This window comes from Macrotis lagotis, chromosome 7 (assembly GCF_037893015.1).
Source record: "Macrotis lagotis isolate mMagLag1 chromosome 7, bilby.v1.9.chrom.fasta, whole genome shotgun sequence".
In the NCBI taxonomy this organism is placed as follows: domain Eukaryota; kingdom Metazoa; phylum Chordata; class Mammalia; order Peramelemorphia; family Peramelidae; genus Macrotis; species Macrotis lagotis.
This window is the reverse complement of record NC_133664.1, coordinates 216,026,958-216,036,541: the sequence shown is the minus strand read 5'-3', so window position 1 is coordinate 216,036,541 and position 9,584 is coordinate 216,026,958. Positions and strand designations below refer to the sequence as shown.

The 9,584-nt window shown below is 36.9% G+C and overlaps 1 pseudogene; it reads right to left on the bottom strand.

Annotated features, from left to right (window-relative positions):
- Positions 1-2,098: 2,098 nt before the first annotated feature.
- LOC141493454 (serine/threonine-protein phosphatase 2A catalytic subunit alpha isoform pseudogene) lies at positions 2,099-3,266 on the bottom strand (annotated as a pseudogene).
- Between the last annotated feature and the right edge of the window lie 6,318 nt (positions 3,267-9,584).

The following is a 9,584-nucleotide window of genomic DNA, read 5'->3' as shown; positions in this document are numbered from 1 at the left end:
CTCTTCCTAGCTTAGGTATTAACACCATATTGGTGTCATAGAAGGAATTAGACAGAGTTCAATCTTCCCCTAGTTTTCCAAATAGTTTATAGATTTGGAATCAATTGTTCTTCGAATGTTTGATAGAATTCACTTGTGAATCCATCTGGCCCTGGAGATTTTTTCTTAAGGAGTTCATTGATGGCTTGTTGAATTTGTTTTTCTGAGATAGGGTTATTTAGGTATTTAATTTTCTCTTCAATTAACACGAGCAATTTATATTTTATGTAAATATTTATCTATTTCACTTAGATTATCAAATTTATTGGCATACAGTTGGGCAAAATAGTTCTGAATTATTACGTTAATTTCTTCCTCATTGGTGGTAAGTTCACCTTTTCAATTTGGTTTTCTTCTTTCTTTTTTAAAATCAAATTAACCAAAGATTTATCTATTTTATTGGTTTTTTCATGAAACCAATTCTTGATTTTATTTATTCAATCAATAGTTTTCTTGCTTTTGATTTTATTAATTTCTCATTTAATTTTTAGAATTACTAATTTGGTATTTAATTAGGGGTTTTTAATTTGTTCTTTCTCTAACTTTTCTAGTTGCATGCTCAGTTCATTGACTTCCTTTTTCTCTGTTTTTATTCATGCAAGTTATTTATAGATATAACATATCCCCTCATAACTGCTTTGGATGTATTACTTAAGCTTTGTTATGCTGTCTCATTATTATAATTGTCTTGAATAAAATCACTAATTCTTTCTATAAGTTGATGCTTGATCTATTCATTATTTAAAATGAGGTTATTTAGTTTCCAATTAGTTTTAGGTTTATCTCTCCATGGCCCATTATTACAAGTGATTTTTATTGCTTCGTGGTCTGAAAAGATGCATTTGAAATTTCTGCCTTTCTGATTTTGATTATGAAGTTTTTATGTTCTAGTACATGGTCAATTTTTGTGTAGGTAACATGTACTGAAGAAAAAAAAGTATATTCCCTTCTATCCCCATTCAATTTTTTCCAGAAGTCTATCATACCTAAGTTTTCTAGCATTCTATTTAATTCTTTAATTTCTGTCTTGTTTATTTTGTCAGATTTATCTAATTCTGAAAGAGGGAGTTTTGCTGTCTATGTCTTCCTGTAACTCATTCAACTTCTCCTCTAAGAATTTGAATGCTGTACTGCTTGGTGCATACATATTTATTATTTAAATTATTTCATTATCTATGATACTTTTTAGGAGGATATAGTTTCTTTCCTTATCTCTTTTAATGAGATCTATTTTTGCAACTACTTTATCTGAGATAAGGATTGTTATCTCTTCCTTTTTCACTTCAGCTAAAGCATAATATATTCTGCTCCAGCCTTCTACCTTTACTCTGTATGTATTTCTCTGTTTCAAATGTGTTTTTTGTAAGCAGCATATTATAGGATTCTGGTTTTTAATCCACTCTGCTAACCTCTTCCGTTTTATGGGAGAGTTCATCCCATCCACATTCAAAGTTATAATTGGTAACTCTTTATTGCCCTCCAAGCTATCTTCCCTCCCTTTGTATTTTCCCCCTTTTTCCTCCTATCCCCATTCCCCAGTATTTTCTTTCAGAATACCACTTCCTTCAGTGAGTTTGTCCCCTTCTGTCCAATCCCCCCTTCCCATTCTTTTTTTTTTCAGTACTTAGTTCACAAGTTTATTATGAAAAACACTGCAGTGCTCTTGTGCAGTAGTAACATCTTACAGGAAAAAAAAAACAGTTCAGTTCAAAACAACTCACCAGTATCTGATAATAACAAAGAACAATGTAGGGCTGAGGCTGGGAAGGGAAATAAACTGAGTGCAGACAAATCATACAATTAAATTAAACAGTATTCCCTGAAAAATAAACAAAACAATTTCAAAACTCACAAATAGAGGGGAGGCCTTGGTACTTATTTTTCAAAACGTTCATTAAGCTCCAATGATTGTTTGCTGCTATCCTTATCTACAGTCATGCTGAGTAAAGCTATAGCTAAATGGAAAGTTAAATTGTATTCACGGGGTGTTAATGTTTACATCTTAATATTTGCAGTCTCTCAGAGAAAGCAAAAGTAACTACAGATAGCCTATGCCAGAAACTGGCTTCTTGACCAAAAATGTTGCTTCAGCATGCAATGAACTGGTTCATTCTAAAGTGGTCACGGCTGTTGATGACAAGAGGCTTTGTATTTTATATGGCACATCTTTTGGTCCGTATGAAAACAATTTTTTTGAATGTTAACTATTTTCTGACACTTTGGAGTTACTGTTGCTCTTTTCATTTTCTTTAGGTCAACGTGTGGTTCATGGCAATACTGTACAAGTTTAAAATCTCATTACAGGAAGTAGTCTGGGGTACGACAAGTAACATGTGGTTCACCTCTACGCGGTGCTGGGTCAAACTGCAAGAAGGAGTACTTTAGAGTATCATCAAGTTCCATGATTGCAGCTTGGTTACCACAACGGTAACAATAGTTTGGAGCACTGAATATTGTTACTACATTCCTGTCATGGCACCAGTTATATCCTTCCATCACCAGCTGGTGAGCTCTGGACACCAATGTGAGGCCATTGGCATGATTAAATGTCTCTGAAATATCTTGCCCAAATGTATATCCAGCACCTCGATGAGAAATACCCCAACCACCACGGTCATCTGGATCTGACCACAGCAAGTCGCGCATTGGACCCTCATGGGGAACTTTTTGTAGGCGGTCAAGTGCTCTGATATGATCCAGTGTATCTATAGATGGTGAGAGACCACCATGCAGACAGAAAATCTGACCATCCACTAAGGCAGTTAGAGGAAGATAATCAAAAAGGTCTGTAAAATATTTCTAAACATTTGCATTTCTATATTTCCTTAAACACTCATCATAGAAACCATATACTTGTGTGATTTGTCTACTCTCATGATTCCCTCAAGAATAGTGATACGTTCACGATAACGAACCTTAAGAGCTACAAGCAGTGTTACTGTTTCAACTGAATAATATCCTCTGTCAACATAATCTCCCATAAACAAGTAATTTGTGTCTGGTGATTTGCCACCAATTCTAAAAAGTTCCATGAGATCATGAAATTGCCCATGAACATCTCCACAGACAGTGACTGGACATCGCACCTCTTGTACATTGGACTCCTTTGTAAGGATTTCTTTAGCCGTCTCACAGAGACTGTTCACTTGGGACTCAGAGAGCTGCTTGCACTCGTTGAGCTGCTCGATCCACTGGTCCAGCTCCTTGGTGAACACCTTCTCATCCATGATGCCACCGCCGCCGCCTCAGGGTCCTCCCAGCGCCTGCCCGCCACTCCAGCCGCAAGCACACAGGCACACGACTGCCACCGCCTCCCGCGGGGCCTGTGGGTGGCGGCCGGCCGGCTTTTCGGGACCGGCTGTGTGACCGCGGACTCTTGGAGGGGACTGGGCGCCGGCAGCAGCGACTCCTCCTCTCCCTCTAGCTCTGGAGCTCGGCTTCTCTGTTCCCCCTTCCCATTCTTTCCCCTTTCCCTTTGCCCCTTCTTCCTTTCCTTCCATCTGTCAGTTCCTTTTCCTCCCCTCTCCCATTTCCCCTCTTAAAACTTGAGAAGTAAGATAAGTTTCTAAACTCAACTGAGTGTGTGTGTGTGTGTGTGTGTGTGTGTGTATTCCTTTTTTGAGCCAAATCTGATGAGAGTATGATTCAGTTGGTTCTCACTTCCTTCCTTCCTTTCCCCCCTCTATTGCAATAAGTCCTTTGTACCTTTTCATATGATGTAATTTGCCCCATTCAATCTCCTCCTTCCTTCCGCCTCTTTACTGTCCTCCTCTCCCTCCTTTAAGGAGATATTATTTTTAAATCATTCCATCAGAGTTATGGACAGCACACGAGTGTCCATTACTTCTGGCTAAGTATATTCCCTCAAATAGAGTTACAGTTCTCAAGAATTATGAGACTTGGGGGTGGCGACGTGGCACGGTGGATATAGCACTGGCCTTGAAATCAGGAGTCCCTGAGTTCAAATCCGGCCTCAGACACTTAATAATTATGTGTGGCCTTGGGCAAGGCACTTAACCCCATTGCCTTGCAAAAAAATACACCTAAAAAAAGAGTTATGAGACTTTCTCTCAGGTGGGGACATAGCCAGTTTCATCATATTGGATTGCAATTTTCTCCCTTTCCCCTTTTAACCTTTTTAATGTATCTCTTGAGTCTCCTGTTTCAAGACTAAATTTTCTGTTGAACTCTGGTCTTTTCATCAGGAAAACTTGAAAGTCTTCTATTTTGTTAAATGTTCATCTTTTCCCCTGGAAAAGAAGGTTCAGGGGAATAGTGAATTCTTGGCTGAATTCCAAGCTTCCTTGTTCTCCAAAATATTATATTCCAGGGGCAGCTAGGTGGTGCAGTGGATAAAGCACTGGCCCTGGAGTCAGGAGTACCTGGGTTCAAATCCGGTCTCAGACACTTAATAATTACCTACCTGTGTGGCCTTGGGCAAGCCACTTAACCCCATTTGCCTTGCAAAAACCTAAAAAAATATTATATTCTAGACCCTTTGATCCCTTATTGCTGATGTAAACAGGTCTTGTGTAATTCTGACTTTTGTTTCTTGGTGTTTGAATTATTTTTTTCTGGCCACTTGCAGGATTTTTCTCTTTGATCTGATAGTTCTGGAGTTTGGTCACAGTATTCTTTAGTATTTTCATTTTGGGGTCCCATTCAGGAGGGGATTCATGTATTCTTTCAATGACTATTTTGCCCTCTATATTGTGAAGAATAGAGTACAGATTTTTTTCTATTCAAGTTGTTCAAGAAGTACTATGATTTGGGGCGGCTAGGTGGCATAGTGGATAAAGCACCGGCCTTGGAGTCAGGAGTACCTGGGTTCAAATCTGCTCTCAGACACTTAATAATTAGCTAGCTGTGTGGTCTTGGGCAAGCCACTTAACCCCATTTGCCTTGCAAAAACCTAAAAAAAAGTACTATGATTCTTAAATTGTCTCTCCTGGATATATTTTCCAAGTCTGTTGTTTTGCCAATAAGATATTTTACATTTTCTTCTATTTTTTATTTTTGGGATTTTTTTTTAAAGATTATTGGTATCTCTGAAGTCATTAGTTTCCACAGATTCCAATCATTTTTTAGAGAAGAGTTTTCTTCATTTACTTTTTACATCTCCTTTTCCAAATGGTCAGTTCCATTTTTAAAGGATTTTCCATTTGCCCATTTGTGTTTTTGTGAGAATTATTTTCTTTTTTAAATATTTTATTTGTTTTCCAATTATATACAATAGTAGTTTCTACTTAAAATTTTTGTAAGGTTTTGAATTTTACAATTTTCCTCCCACTTGCTCTTCACTCCCCCATCCCCACACAGAAGGCCATCTGTTAATCTTTACATTGTATCTATGCTATACATTGATCAAAATTGAATGTGTTGAGAGAAAGAACATACCCTTGAGGAAGAAATAAAATATTAGAGATAACAAAATTATGTAGAACATAAGACAGCATTTTTTTAAAATCGAAGGTAGTAGTTGTTGATTTTTGTTTTAACTTCACAGTTCTTCTCTAGATATAAATGGTATCCTCTGTCTCAGATACCCTAATGTGCCTGATTATTGCACTGATGGAATGAGCAAGTCCATTAAGGTTGATCATCACCCCCAGGTTGCTGTTAGGGTATACAATGACGAGAATTATTTTCTTTTTGTACAATTGTATTTTCAAAGGATTTGTTTTGTTGTTGTAAGATGTTAATTTTCTCTTGCATTTCTTTCCCCAATTTTTCTATTTGATTTTCAAATTCCTTTCTAATGTCTTCTAGGCAATCTTTCTCGGCTGGAGACCAATTCATATTCTTCTCTGAACCTCTTCAAGGTAATGATTCCTCTTGTCTTCAAGGTGACAATCAATGGACCACCCTTTATGCTGGCCTTTCTTCATTTTGGGTCCTTTCCCTAGTGTCTTGTGCTGATGGGGTTACTCAGGTCTTTCTGCCATCAGACCTGGTCCTCTATGAACTATGCCACTTAACTGCCTGCCACTCCCTACTCAATAAATTTCAGTGATTCCTTATGGCCTCCAAAAGCAAATACAAAATATTCTTCCTAATCTAGCTTCCTTTCACTTTTCCAGTGTCCTTATGCCTTACTTCTTTACATATACTCTTCAGTCCAGTGACACTGGTCTCCTGGCTATTCCTCATACAAGATACTTCATCTCTTATTGCTGGGCATTTTTTTCTGTCCATCCTCTATGCCTTCTATCCCTCCTCTTTTCTGACTTCCGACCTCCCTGACTTCCTTTACATTCCAACTAAAATTCTAATTTATACAGGAAGTTTTCCCTAATCCCTCTTCAATTTACAGTGCCTTCCCTCTCTTAATTCTTTCTTATTTATCCTATATGTATCTCACTTAGCATATGTTAGCTTTGGTGTTGTCTCCGCATTAGATTTTGAGCTCTTTCATAGCATCATTTTTTGTATTCCCAGCACTTCACACAGTGCCTGGCATATAGAAGATACTTAATAAATATTTATTAAATAAATTGAAAATACTCTTCCATTTTGTGAGGTCATCCCATGCACATTTATAGATATAATTACTAACTGCATATTTTCTCTATTCTATTCTTTTTTCTTACACAAAAGTCTGTTTTGCTTCTGACCATTGCCTCCCTTAATCTACCTTCTGTTTAATTGCCCTTCCCTTCTAGAAACCCTTCCCATTTGGGGCAGGATAAATTTTCACACTCAACTCTGTTTGTGGAATAGAATTAAATTTAGTGTCTGTGTGTTTGTGTGTGTGTGTGTGTGTGTGTGTGTGTGTGTGTGTGTGATCTCCTTTCCTCCTTGAACCAGTTCAAATGAGAATGAGGTTCAAGTCTTGTCTCCCCCATTTTCCCACCTTGTAAAAACTCTTTACATGCTTCTTTAATATGAAATAATTTTTTACATTCTTCCACTCTCTTCTCCCTTCTCCCACAGCATCCCTCTTTTTCCTTCTTCCATTCTTCTTTTGGGATTATCTCAATATAATATACTCAGACAAGTAACCTCTAAGTAGAATCCTAAATGTCTTAATGATAATAATGTTCATATAGTTGCATATCATCTTTCCAAATGGGAATAAAAGTAGTTTAATCTTATTAATTCCCCTGTGATTCCTCAATCATGTTTATCTTTTTATGCTCCTCTTGAGTTTTTAGTCAAATGTCAGATTTTCTGTTCAACTCTGGTCTTTTCATCAGGAATACTTAAGAATCCTCCATTTTATAAATGTCCATTTTCCCCTCTGTAGGTTCAGACTCAAGTTTTTCTGGTTAGGCTATTCTTGGTTGTAATCCTAGCTACTTTGCCTTCCCAAATATTAAATTCTAAGCCCCCTGCTTCCTTATATTGGCTAAGAAAATATTTAAAGGCCTTTATTATGAAAGACATATTCATTCTAATAGAAAAAAAATGTTTCTCTCCAGAACCTTAATGATTTCAAGAATCATGGAAGATTGCTTAACTATCTAGGAGCATTTAAAATGAAAATAACTTAGAAAGGATGCTAAGAAGATAGTGGAGTAGGTCAGAAAATTCCAAGTTCTCCAGATTTCTTTCACTAACAAGTCAAAAAAACATCTCAAGGTCAAAATAGAGCAGCAAAAACAAACAAAAATTGAGTAGAACAGTGTTCCTTCTGGAACACCAGAGAAGATCCAAAGAAAGACAGGCTGAGAGAAATGTAAACACCTCCAGGCTAGCTCCCTGAAACAGCAAGAAGTGAGCCCTCAGGGCAGCCACTTTAGGAGGTAGCCTCAGTGTGGGGAGTCATGTCTGAGTGAGAAAGTGAGTGAATCTTTGCTGATAAAGGAATAGGTAGGCATGTTCCTGGGCAAGAAGGACTCAGAACAGCAGTGGTGTGAGAATGCTGCTGGCTGTAGATACAATCAAGAGAACTGAGTTCTTGGTATTGGTTCTAGAACAGAGAGAAAAACTGAATGCTATAGACACTCAGGGAGTAAGATCATTTCCAGCACAATGTACCAAGGATCCCAGCTGTGACTTGGAATGGCGAAGTAGTGCAGAGGTTCCACCCAGGACAAAACTCCTGAGGTCAGATATACCATCCTCCACACCCCAGGGCTAGAAGTGAATATAATAATAAGCTACTAAAATTTAATCAAGTTTTTTAAATGAGTAGGGAGACAGTTACTATGGAAATAGAGAAGATTGGAATATCTTCAGAGGAAGATACTAAAAGCAAAAAAAAAATTTCTCAAAGAGTAACGTTAAATGGCTACTTGCCCAAAAAGAATTCATAGAAGACTTAAAAAACACCTTAAAAATCAAAAAATGAGATTGAGGAAAAACTAAAAACTAAAATAAGAACCCAAGAAAAAACAAGAAATTATAATGGAAAATAAACCAACTGGAAAAGGAGATCCAGAATCTTAGGGAAGAAAAGGACAATTTGAAAATTAGAATTGCGCAAAAGGAAACAAGTTGTAAGAGAAAAAATAAAGCAAGATATAAAGAATGAAAAAATAGAAGAGAAGGTGATAGCTTTCCTAATAAGAACATATCTGGAGAATAGATTGTGAAGAGAAAACATAAAAATGATAGGACTATCTGAAAGTTATCATCAAAAATATAATCTTGATACAAGAATACAAGAAATAATTAAAGAAAATTGTCCTGAAGTGTTAGAACAAGAGGGGAAAGAAGAAATAGAAGAATTTCACTGATCACTACAGGAAAGAGATACTAAGAGAAAAACTAACAGGAATATCATAGCCAAATTCTGAAACCATCAGGTAAAGGGGAACAAGAAAAAAAAAATTAAACTATGTCATGTGTATGTAAATATATCAGATCAGTTTTATATATATAGAAGAATATTGAGTTAGAGGGTAAGGGAATAGGATAAAAGGGTGTGTAGATCAGTGAGGAAAGGAGGCTTCGAAGGGAGGGCTGATTAATTAAGAAAGAGAAGGGTAAAGTAGCTAGTAGAAACAGAAAAATGAGGAGGGGTTGTTATTTTCAGGAAATGTTATAATGATAAATAAACTAACCAAATTTAGAAGTACCTCAATACTCATTGGCTTCATAACCAAGAAAAAAAAATGTTTCATCACTCCTCACTTCTCAAGACTCTTGAACTTGCTAGAACTTCTATGAATCATGATGCTGCCCCAGGCCATCTCCAGCAATAAAAGAGGAGTCTACTTTCAGTCTCAGGAATAGTGTAAAATTTCAGGCAAAGTTCACTTGCTCATTGTTTGAGTCTTGAATGGTTCTTAGTGAATGTAAATAGCAACTGTTTCTGTTTTGCCCAGAAACCCAGAGAACCTCCCTTCCAAAACAGGACTTTTTTTCTTTAAATTATGAAAAAGAGGCTATTCTTTCTTTCATTTCTTATTTACCTGCCTTAATTACTGTGAAGCCTTTATAAGAATCTTACTCTGGCCATTCTTGACCTCTTTGCCTCAGCTCTCTCTTATCTAGCCTTAAATCATTGAATGGGCTTTTCCTGACTGATGTCTCCCACTTTATCCAATGCCATCTCAGTTATCTTGATCTATATCTGGCCACTGGACTCAGATGGTTCT